The 13,037-nt window shown below is 38.4% G+C and overlaps 1 pseudogene; it reads right to left on the minus strand.

Moving 5' to 3' along the window:
- Positions 1-453: 453 nt before the first annotated feature.
- LOC111904321 (carboxyl-terminal-processing peptidase 3, chloroplastic-like) lies at positions 454-2,406 on the minus strand (annotated as a pseudogene).
- Between the last annotated feature and the right edge of the window lie 10,631 nt (positions 2,407-13,037).

The following is a 13,037-nucleotide window of genomic DNA, read 5'->3' on the forward strand; positions in this document are numbered from 1 at the left end:
GAAATTGGGATCTAATGCAGCAGCCATTCTACAGTCGTTTAGACATTTTCCCTCATTCTTCCAAGAGCCATGCGTATAGTTGCACGATTGCTATAACAGAAAATAAGAGGCTGTATACAAACGCCAGGTGTCTCTGTATGTTGTATTGAACTAATACCCTTTGAATAACATACTTCAGCTTCTGATAAATCTCCACTCTTATAAACCTTGTTTCCCCTGCACAAATCAATTTATTTCAAAAAACAAAATCATATTAGGTTTATACAAATGTAAAATATCAAAAAAAAAAATTGGGGGGGGGGGGGATAAAATAACACCTTTTTCGCCAACTGTCACATGTTTCTTGTAGCCTTTGTGTGCTCCATGTTACCAGGTTTATGAGAATAGGACACATTAACACAACCAGTTCTCAGCTTATACTTCTTCTGATGTGGCCGTTGTCTCACTGCCATGTCAGCACTAGCAAAAGATGTAAAAGAAGGTGAATATATAGATTTTCATGCCAAAAAAAAACTTACAAGAACAACTAGCAGATCACGAGTAAGAGCATGGCCATTGATCATGTTAATAGGAAGCATGTTCCTATCTCGATTTATTGTGTTCACTAGAGTCTCATCTCCATTCAGCCATATTTGAGCAACATCAAGTCCAGCCTTCACCAAACCACCCTATAAATAAACATATATATGTAAATACTTGTAAATAGTCAAACAAAAGTTTACTAAAGTCAACTTTAGGCTACTTACTGGATTGTTTCGGAGATCCAAAATGCAAGATTCAACACCCTGATTTTCCAATTCACGAATGGCGTGTCTCATATCTGTAGCAGCAGGCTGTTTACAAAATCTTGTTGTTAGATGAATTTAAGATATGAAGTTATAAAGTAAGACTAAGATTTAGAGAATTAATAGGCACCTGGGAGAAGGCTAATAGCTTTACATATCCGGTTTTGGACACATGACCATTTGGTGTTCTATGAGGAATGATGACACTTGATATAGGAGAAAGTCTGATGAATTCCCGGGGTAGTTTCACCTCTCTAAAACTAGAGTCAATGGCCAACTTTTTTCCCTGTAGATCATAAATGTGAACATGCACAAATTTCTATAAAATCCTTTAGAAAGGAATCAACCATTACATTCCTTCCTACAAAACTTACATTGTGCACTTTGACTGTAACACTTGTCCCAACATGACCTCTAAGCTTTTGTACAGCAGCTTCACCACTAATCCCTTTAACTCTCTCCATTTATTTCAATCAACTCATCTCCTACATGTATTCTAGATCTAGCAGCTGGGCTACCCTCAACACAGGACAATACAACCTGAAACAAAAAATTTTAAATTTTTAAAAATAAAAAATAAATAAGAATCCATAACTGAGGTCTCAAGTTCAAGTCTCGACATCACCAACCAGATGACCGGTTTCTGGTTCAGTATTCACAAATAGTCCAACTCCTTGCACGTTTCCATCACTTCCAATTCTAAAACTTTGGTATTCCTGTACAAATCATTGCCGAAAGGAAAATAGAGTAAGTTTCCCCTTTTGGAATATAGGAGTAAGAATAAGTTACAAAAATGGTCCCTGTTGTTTTTGAATTTTAGTCCAAAACTGAAAACTCTTTCAGAAACCACAGGGACAATTTTGTAAAAGTAATGCGAAAAGTTGCACCTTTGGACTGATAATGCGAGTGAAGCAATCTCCAAGAGTAGAAAGCATTCCTTTAATCTTGCTGTATGCGGCATCAGTTGTTCTAAGTGGAAGCATTTCCACCATTGTTTGTTGGAATTTCGAGTCCCAGTCTACAGAAAACACATAAACTTACGTTAACCTTATTGGCACTAAATGACATAAAACAACAAAAATGAATCGTAACTTGATGATTAAAAGTTGGATCAACAAAAGTCTCTCTGATCAAACCCTAAGTCTCTACGAGAGTTCGCTGCACAACATTCACCTGTTACGAAATCAAATTTTACCAAACCCATATAAGCAATAAATCGAACACCTTATCTGCACAACCCAAACAAACTACTAAAAAAGATGATCGAACTGAACACCTACCTCATGAGTATGAGAAGTTGGGAATGCTATTGTCAAGGACTCGGCAAGAGCTGGCGAATCTAAACAAACAGAGACTGCAGCAGCGAGCCCGATCAAACCTTTAGCGATTGAATCAATCAATTTCTTATTGGATTCAACTGATTCGTTCGAATTTTCCTTGGGTAAAGCTTGAGGTGGTGTTGGTACATTACACTTGCTATGGTAACCATTGAAATTGGAAGAAGATAATCGTACTTATAGGGAAAAGTTGAAGAGGTTGGTGTTTGAGGGGTTTTGGTGTAAATTGATGAAAGGGGTGAAGAATTACTAAGATCAAGATTAGGTCGGCGTAGAGCATCCATGGTAGATACTCTAACTGGGGGATTTAGGGGGTTTGTAGATCGTAATCAAGATGAAGGGATTTATGGGGAATGAATGAACAAGTGTAATGGTTGGATTTAAGGGGATTTATGGTAATCCCTAAAAATCGGACCCAAAAATCTCTATATCGGGTTTACAAATACACAAACCACGCTTTTTCTTGGTTCAGAAAACTAGAAGGATGATTAGGGTTTTCCAGAGAGAGAGAGAGAGAGAGAGAGAGAGAGAGAGAGAGAGAGAATGCAATGGTAGAGAGAATGCAGAGCTAGAGACTTGACCCAACATTTATTATACTTGGTAGAGAAGAAATAAGGAGGTTTGCTAAACCCTGTCGCAGCCATTAATCTCTGTATCCTCACATAGTCACATAGGGAGCAATGATCGATCTCAGAATTCTCATAGGTCTCGTCAATCTGGCCCCTCAGCCAAGAAGAAATCCGACACTGATAAGAAGAAACGAGGCCTCACAGCGAAACCCTAAGGTTTTTCGAATGTTTCTTGATTTTCCATAACAAGATAAGAACAAGCGTGGTGTGGACTTACAAGTACGGCTTTAGAGGGGTGAATAGGAGTTTGATATCATAGAAGCGGAGAATAAAGAAAGGGCAGAGATAGTTAGAGACAGCGAGGGAGGGCGGCATACGGCAACGACAAACTTCATCATCTTCTTCCACTGCCTGGTGGTGTGTGATTCACGGCGACGACGTGATTAGGGCAAGAGGGAAACAACCATCGAAATAGAGAAACAAAAGGGGAGAGTCAATTGTGAAGATAAAGAAAAGAAGGTAGAAAAGAAAGGCGGGTTTTCAAAATTTTAGGGTTTCGTTTCCCCCGTTATCTTCTCAAGGCGCGTTTCCTTAAAATTATAAAGCGACACCTACAGAAGACGCACGTTTAAGATAAAGCGCCCTCCGTGTTTTTAATTTTTTTCTTGAGACACTAATTTAAGGGCATGCAAAAATGCGTGTCCACTGTCCTTCAAATTTTAGAAGTCTGGCATTATTTTTAAGGACGCCCAAAAATGTGTAACGTGAATCAACGAGTGTCATTGTTTGCGCGTCATTAAAGGCTATTTTTCTTGTAGTGAATCTCACCACATAGATGGCATATTGGATTGGTGGCCACATTGGTGGTTGATGTAATGAACTCAACCGGGGTTCTGCAGACGCGAGCGATATGCCCCTTCATGTTGCATCTAGCACACAAGAATTCCCGACATATACCATGATGATGGTAGCTACACATGTTGCAGTGGGGAAGGTTTCCTAGGTATGGTCTTCTTGAAGTCGGGATGGAAGGGCTGGGAGGGGTATTGATTGTCTCAGCTCGTTTCCCTTCGGAAGGTCCTTGAGCCGAGGTACTTCCCTCTTCATTCTTGAACTTTCTCTCCAGTGGATTTGGTTGAGGTTCTTGGGTGGCTAGGTACACAGAGGTTGGATGCTGCTGTCCATTGCTTGGATCGGGAATTCCAATAGGGCTCTTGCTAACATTGGCATTGTTAGCATTTAGATGAGCTGCTACAGCTGCCGAGACTGCAGCTTGGAACGTAGCTTCACCAAATAGGAGAGTCAGTTTCTTGCCAGCGGATTGGTTACGCTTCTTCGGAGGCATGGTTTTCCTACACGGAAAGGAACACAAGCTGATGAGAGACGATGGTTAACCCTAGACGTATCTATCCTTACTATATTAGGCATAATTTTTTCCTGCGCCTCGGATATTGGTTGTCTGAGTGTCGACCTACATCCCTATGATGAAGTCCGGGTATTCAAGGTAGGAGTAAGAGCCTCGGAAAGCCATGAGATTGAAGTCGTTCCTACTAGGTTATCTTTATACTGGAGAGATTCACTCTCCGACTTTGGAAAGATTTGAGGACAATTTGAAACAAAGACTGCAGAAAGAAAGGCTCATGAAGACTTATGGCTAAACACCCTCAATCGAGGTTTTGAAATCCAATCTAATCGTATTACTTGCGACGGGAAAAGGCGATTAACCTAACACATAGTGTGAGTAGTGTAATCACTAACTCACTAAATTGTATTATTTTATGGGTGTATTAGCGCGACAATAACGAGGAAAAGACACTTCTCGGGTTTCATGTACTGGCTCCCTCTGTCTACCTCTATACTAGACTGAGACCGGCGTTGGTTTTCTTCAGATAGATACCTAGGGTTCTCTCCTCGTGTAGACATACCGAATCTCTACTCCACCTTACTTCTGATCCTGACTCTGAGTGTCATCGCTTCATGATGGATGACTGGAATCTCGGAAGTTCAGGCGAATTTCCCACCGATGTCCCTAAAAGGTATAGGCACTTGGTGGTTTCAGTACTCTTGTCTTGGTTCATTTATTTCCGAACTGGAAATCTTCTCAATGAACCTCTTATGGGTCTGAATCAACTCTTCTGTCGAACACGGAAGTGGATAAGGTTTTCTACAGGGTTTGTGCGAGAATGGAAATGTCTAAAGAACCCTAAGACATTATTAACATTACATAGGGTACACAAATTATATAGCTTAGATCCGATAGGCCTTCGAATATGTGATACCACTCTATATCCACATCCAAAGTAGGAAAATGAAGTAGAGCGAAACCACACATTCTCAGTCTATAGGATCCTTATTATAAATAACCTTGGAGGTATACCCTCTGTAATCATAGGTATATCAATAAGGATCTTTTTAGTTTTTCACACAAGGTTATCTATGGATCCTAAAATACCCCTATGGTATTTTAATTTCTTGTTTGATTCTTAACTTTTGAATATGATTATGGGATTAATGCGATTCTTTTAGTATTCCAAAATACTCCTATAGTATTTTTAAACTTTATGTTTGGCTCTAGCATTCCTAGTTGGTAAGTTTCAGACCTATTGCAACACCACTATCACTCCCAAGCATATGTTCATCGCATCTCGAATAAATATAGTTGATTAGGTTACATTTATTCCAGCTTATGATTACATAACTACCCAGGTTTGATGGTAATGCTCAACATCCGAAGACTTTTATTCTTGTTCTTCTTGTGATACTTCTTTCGGGTGTTTAGATTCTAGATGTTCTTACACTTTGGTAAAATATGGTTATATTTTAAAGTATAATTCTTGGTCAGAGTGTTTTATCCCTATGTATTTATAGGCTGTATATCTTTTATGAATTGATATACTGAGCTCACTATAAACAATGCTCTGATACCAATCTGTCACACCCCAAAACCGAAATGGCGGAAACGTTCTGGGGTGGATGACGTCATGTCAAGTATCACAACATATACAGTATAGTAATCAAAGTACAACAACCATTGCATTAATAGTAATAGTTTTACATAAGTTACATTTCATAGAGGCATTAAAGTAATACAGAAGCTAGTATAGATGTAGCTCGGTTCTAGACTGACTTCGCCAAAGCTCCCAGGTGTAACTGTCTATCGCTGACCTGAGAATACAAGTAATTTTGAAAGAGAATATCAGCATTTTTATAAATGCTCGTGAGTTCATAAGTATTTAGTGTCATTTGTGTAAGTAAGCATTTTTATTCAAAATAACTTTATGAAAAGTAGTAGTTTAGAATCTACGATGTATTAGCGTCCTTTCCAGAAAATCCTATATTTTCTAAATAAAAGTAGTCTTCTACCAAGACTCGACAGAGTTAGGTTTTAAAGAGAAATTTTCACTTACATACTATCATTACCAAAATACGGTATTTGACTTTAAAGAAAGTAGGAGAATATTACTAGTAAAAATACTAGGGGAAAATAACATATGCCTCAGCAGAAATACTGCTGACTAAGGCAAAAGAAAACATAGAATCCAGGGAAGTATCGAATGAATGATATGCCTGGCTCAGTCTAATAACAGGAAACACAGAACCCAGACAGTATCAAATGAACGATACGGCTAGCAAGGTCTAAAACATCCGTTAATCCTAAGTGGGTTATCTCTAAGTACAGTGTTGATTCTCGTTACCTTAAGGCCATGAATTATAAGGTAAACGTGGAGATACTCTTAACCATACTAATTAATTGACACTAGAGTACTTGACGCCCTGCAAGCGTCGGAATAAATGTGACATTTGTCACCCCTTGTCTTGGTAGGCCGAGGACTGTAGCTAGCAGTCAGGGCACGGATGTGTCAGTCCCGTATAGATCTACACATACAATGCCCGCTCTCCCTCTAGGAGACTCTGGTTACCAACTTGACAACGGGGAAATATGTGTCCTAAAGATGTATCTCGTATTTTGAATCCTGTTAGAGGCGTTGGAATAATGATATAGACTCACGAATGAACTGACTCCTTTGGAATTCTCGTACTAGAAATAGTAAATAGAACCTCCTAACTATTCCTATAATAGTTACTAGTGTCTCTGATCTATGAATGATGAATGGAAGGATTCCCTTGCTACCCAAGGGAAATGAAATGGTCGATGTAAACCTTTATGTCCATACATGTATACATGATATATAACTAATGTTTAAATGACCTTCGAACGGATATCTGATACCCACCAGACCACATCCCAACGAGGAAAAGGAAATAGGGCGAACTAGCCTTCCTAAGTCTTTTAAACATTATTTATATAACTATACAAGTCCAGGCATGCATTTAACGAAGTAGAAGCATTGAAGCATAGAATAAAACTTTGGTAAAACCTTTGGAAAACCTTTAAAAATAAGAATTTACGAATTGATATCGTTATGTAAAACAAGCTTTGAAAACCGTTCATAAACACGTTTTGAATTTTGATAAAACAATATAAGTAAAGAAAACCTTTGTTTAAAACCCTGCTATCACTGGTTTTGATGTAAAACATACGGCGCGAGAGACAATTTGAGAAAAGATTCAAACAAGTAAATACGTTCTGGTAAACCATCTATAGTATTATACTTGTTAAAACAGCTAAAAGTGTGATAAATCCTTTTGCATGCGGGTTATTAATCACATATGATTGATATGATAACTAGCATGTTTTAACTTGTATTCCTCCCATAAAATCATGTAAAAACATTTAAAAAGGTTAATTCAGGGGTATGAACTCACCTGACGTTGGCGTTTCGGATGAATGGACGGTATAGGATGGTAAGTGTCAAGTGAGGACTTGACCACACACGCGAATCCTATTTAACATGTAATGATACATTTAAGTATCCAATTAGTCATTTAATAACTAATTAAGCAAGTAAGGATGTCTTACTACATAAAAACACTTTGCTATAAGTGCTAGAAGTACTAAGGGTTGCATAGAAGGTGTGTATGGACTCACATTGGAGTTTACTCTTCAAATGATGGCCCTTATGGGTGTTTACGGTTTCAAGACCACTTTCCCCATGAGTTTACGGCCGTAAACTCATGTTAGTGGTGTCATGGGATGTTCAAAGGTCTTATCTCACTCATAGAATCATGCTAGAGTCAAATCAAGGGCTAAGGAAGTGATTAGGGCTCAAAATGGACACAATAGGGAGTTTACGATCCATGGGCCACTCCTTGAGGATTTTACGACCGTAAACACAGGATTTTATGGTCGTAAACTCATGTTAGTCCATTTCATTTGGTGCTTTGGTAGTTCTAGGCTATGTAGGCAAGGTTCTAGTCACTTATATGAGCATACGAAGGTGTTAAAGGCACTTAAACACCTTGGAAAGGTGTTTACGGTCTATGAAGGTGTTCTAGGTGAGTTTACTACCTTAAACACATGAGTTTACGGTTTTACGAGACCTTCCCAAACCGTAAACTCAAGTGTTTCTCATTGCGGCATGTTTTGGTGCATCACATGAAGGATTACAAGGCTCTAGACACTCATGGAAGCTTTTGGAGGTGTTTGAGGAGTAATTTAACACCCAAAAAGGTGTTTATGGTCCTTGAAGATGGGTTTACGGTCCAAGAATGGTCTTAGATCGTAAACTCATGTTTACTCCCCATTTGTTAAGATTTTGGTGTTCTAAGTCCTTTCATGTAAGCCCCTAAGTCATAACTAAGCTCTATAAGTGGTTTGGAAGGGTTTTTGGGCATCAAAACCCCATTTATGGGTGTTTACGGTCCAAGAGTGTTCTTGGACCGTAAACTCATGATTTTGCCACTTTTGGGAGTCTTAAACATGAATTTGTAAGTTAAACGAGCGAGACAACAAGTTAGGATAGATCACTTACTAGTTTGGGGCTTGAAAGAGGCGATTTTTGACCAAACCCGATTTGTAGAGAGAGAAAGTACAGAGAGAGAGAGAGAGAGAGACTCCAAAGGTGTGGAAAAGGGTTGGAATGAACCCCACTCAACCCTTATATAGGGTGGAGTTTATGGTCTGGTTGGGGTTCCTCCTGACACCAACCACGAACGGGGTTTTTCACGATTACTGTTAAACATGGGAAATTTTCAAATTAGACCGCCTTATTTTTAGTTTGCTTGATGAATATTATTTAAAATATTCCAACGGGTTTAATTCCGTTCAAAAATATTTTTGGGATAAATTTGGCTAATTTTTGACGTACTTAATTTCGACATTAAAACTAACGGAAATTTTTGGGTTGTCACAAAGATAGTTGCATAAATGGGCTAATGGACTCCATAGAAGTTGGAGTGGACGAAATCTATGGGGAAATCCATAAGAATTCGTCCAAGGCCTCTAAGGAGGGAGTCGATGGGCTGCTTAGGGCCAAAGCAGTCAAATTAGGGTTTCCTAGTTGAAAACCCTAATAGCCAACCTATATAAGGAACCCCTAAGGCCTCAAAATGCGGTGAAGTAATCCCTAAGGGTTCTTGGACATTTTTGGTACTCCTCCTCCTTCTTCTAAGTCATCTTGTTGCTCATGGTGTTTGTGACTCCATTAGAGGTGCAACATTTGAGGCACAAAGCTTTCAAAGGTCAATATCAAAAGGAATTGTGATTGTTATTGCCACATAACAATCAAGGTAAGATCTAAACCCTAATTCATATGTTTATTCGATTATTGTACGCTAGATCTAGGGTTCATGAGCTTTGGATGATTATTGCATGTTCATTAGACAAACTAGATCCACAACTTTAGGGTTTGCATGTACACCATAGGATTGATGTAGCACTCAAAACCAATCAATCTTGTCATCTCTTTTGATTGTTTGAGCTAGGGATTTGTTATGGAGTCTCATTTTGTCTTTTGAAACTTCTCTTGTGAGTTGAGCAACTCCAAAGATTTGTATTGCTAGATCCAAGCTCCTTGAGCATGTTTGATGCATAAAGGTGCCGTCTTAGAGGTTGTTTTGATCCCATGCATAAGTTAGATGTCTTAAATGAGGTGTTAATGAGAAACATGAAGTATAGGGGTCACTCATGACATGCAAGGGCATAAAGTTTCCAACTTTATGCCTTAGGAAATCTTAATGGACTCAGATCTAAAGTATGATGTTGAAAATCCCAAGTATTAATCACTTAATGACCGATTTGTTGCATTTCTGGCTTGTATGCCATGCATAGTATCGTATACGCAGCATGTACTTCTTAAGAAACTAGTACGCTGAGCGTACTAGAATGGTACGCAGGGCATACACACTCAGTTGGGTTTGGGATTTGTTTGGGCTTGTAAGCTTATTGGGCCTTATTCAGTTTTAGGTCTGGTCCCATTTAGAGTTTTGGGCAGATATTATGTTTTAGGCCATAGCTGTTTTGGTTGGGCCTTATTGGGCCATGCAGCCCATTAATGACTTTTATCTTGGATCTTAGCTCATTAGCAAAGGGAAAACTTTTGGATCACTATGGAAATACTTAGGCTTAGATGATTGGACTCTTTAAGTAAGTTGTGTATAATCCTAATTTAGGGTTAATTGTATCATTGTTCAGCGTGTGGGTTCAGACTGTTAGGCGAGCAACTTTTTTGTTCAGCAGATTGAGGTGAGTCTTCTCACTACACTCATGGCTCGAAGGCACCAAGGCCGGTCCATTAACTCATATGAGATTATTAGTAATGGAGTATGTAAATTTTGCTATTTGATTATTATGTGGATTTATGTGTAGACCATAGGAGGAGCCCATGGCATATGATAAGACCATAGGTGGAGCCCATGGCTCGGGGATACAATACCATGGGGATAGGTCGTGGCATTCCAAATGAAGACCATGGAGGGAGTCCTTGGTAAACTTATATGTATATATGTATGCATGGTATTATGTGATTATATGTTTCATGTGTTTTGGGAAACTTACTAAGCTTGTGATTATAGTTTTATTGAATGTTTCGGGTACTTCTAGTGATAAGGGCAAGGGCCCTACATGATGGAACGGCATGCATTCTCCAGTGTTTTCACATTTAGTTTTCATACTTTGAATTTTAAAATACATGGCTATGTAATGTGATTTTTGGACACCTCATGGTTGATATAAGTAGGTTAGATTTGTTGTTTAGAAAAATGAAATTAAAAGTTAAAATTTTCTCTAAAATTTGGGTTGTTACATATTTTTTGACCACATGTTCACACCAACACGCACCTCTAGGTAAGAAAAGTGAAAACAACTTTTCAAGCATCCAAAGATTTGAGCCATATCTTGTAATTCAGTGGCAGTGGTGTATATACCAAATAATCTAGATTTGTGAAAGTTCACCTTAAGTCTGGATGAGATTTCAAAACATTTGAGTATACATGAGAGGTTTTTTATACTTCCCTTATGCCACATACCCGCAACGATGGCGTCGTCCACGTAAAAAAGATGTGACATGGTTGGCCCATTATGTGGTAGTTTGATCCCTTGAATTAGAGACTTATCACTTTTAGCTTGTATCGCCACATAAAGTCCTTCCATGGATAGGATGAAAAGAAAAGGAGAGAGCGGGTCCCTTTGTCTCAACCCCTCGTGATAGGGAATTCATTTATGGGTGTTCAAATTATTAAGACCAAGGCCCTTACTGTAGAAAGACAACTTTGTATCCATTTTGTCCACTTTATGCCAGAACCCATTTGTTCCATCACTGAATCTAAATACCCCCAATTTATGATGTCGAACGCCTTCTCAAAGTCCACCTTGAAGAGGAAATCCGGCTTCTTCATTTTTTTCCCATGTGAAAAATTCATTTATCACCAATGAACCATAAAGAATATTTCTTCCTTTGATGTATGCTGATTGAACTTCATCTACAAATGATCTGATGACATCTTTCAATCGATAAGCGAAAACTTTAACAACAATATTGTATAAGCATCCAATCAAGCCGATCAAGCTTATGGGTCTATAATATGCCAGCTTTGTCGGGTCTTTTCCTTTAGGGACTAGTGTTATGAATGATGCATTGCATCCATGGAAGAGTGAGAGTGCCTCCTCAAAAATACTTTACAAATTGAACTATATTATCTTTCATGACATCGCATTTGGATTTGACGAGTTTGAATGTGTACCCATCGGGGCCTAGTCGTTTATTAGAACCACAACATCAAATTGCCGATTTTATTTTTTCAATCGAGATTGGGGACTCAATTTGGGAGCTTTGATCTGAATTTAATTTCTTGAAAAGTGGGCTAATCAACGTAGGTATGTGCGGCCCTGATTCATGGAATTTGTCACACCCCAAAACCGATAACGGCGGAATACGTTTCGGGGTGGAGGACGTCATGTACAGTATCATCACAATTGCATAATAGTAAAAACAAGAAACATACAACCATTGCATTACATAGTGAGTTTAATTACAAGTGTGTTTTGAAATGTTTAGCAAACACCAAAAGTAATACAAAAATAAGAGATGGATCTTGTATGCTCCACCTTCTCCAAAATGCTGCACCTGTACCTGTCTATCTTTGACCTGAGGATACAAGTTATTTTGAAAACGAATATCAGCATAAAGCTAGTGAGTACATAAGAGTTTAGTGTGAGTTTTTGTATAAAAAGCATTAGAACCGATAGTATGAAAAGCTGCAATTTACATTCATAAGTAGTAGAAAACCTAGAAAATCCTATATTTTCGAGAAATACATTAAAGTGAAAACCTTTAAGAAACATGTAATTTTCACCTTTGAAAACCATTTATTGTAAAAGTATAAAAGTGAATTTCCAATAAGTAATGCAATATGGTAGGTTATGCCTGAAGTCTATAATGGTGGTGCAAACTTATTTTAGTGTTAGATACTTGATTACTTCGGGATATTAACTTACTTTTAGTTTAGTATTTTTAGTGTGATATAGTGCATTTCGGTATGTTACCGATAGTGTGAGTAATAGAGGACCCCATGACCTTCCCGGTCATGCACAGTGTAGTGAAGTAGTGGCATCCCTGGACCTGTGTGGCTCGGACTGAAGTTAACAGTCGGGATGTAATAGCGTCTGCCCCGTATAGATCTATACATATAGCGTCGTCTTCCTGTCAGAAGACTCTGGGCATACTGCATAGCGAATAGAGTATCTCGTAGTGGGTTAGTGTGTTATCTCTTGATTAGTGCTTTCTCTTGTATTATAGTGCAGTAGTCTTTTGTATAACTCGTAGTGCGTTCTCTTGTTAGTGCATAGTATCGTAATAGAGTGTATTATAGTGTGTAGAATAGTAGCTATAGCGAGTAATAGTGGCCTTAACTATACCTATTATAGTTAACATAGTGTGTATGATTCTTGTCAGTTTAGTGGTTTAAACATCGAATGAAATGAAAATACTTGTATCCAACACAAATAT

The sequence above is a fragment of the Lactuca sativa genome, chromosome 7 (assembly GCF_002870075.4).
Source record: "Lactuca sativa cultivar Salinas chromosome 7, Lsat_Salinas_v11, whole genome shotgun sequence".
In the NCBI taxonomy this organism is placed as follows: Eukaryota; Viridiplantae; Streptophyta; class Magnoliopsida; order Asterales; family Asteraceae; genus Lactuca; species Lactuca sativa.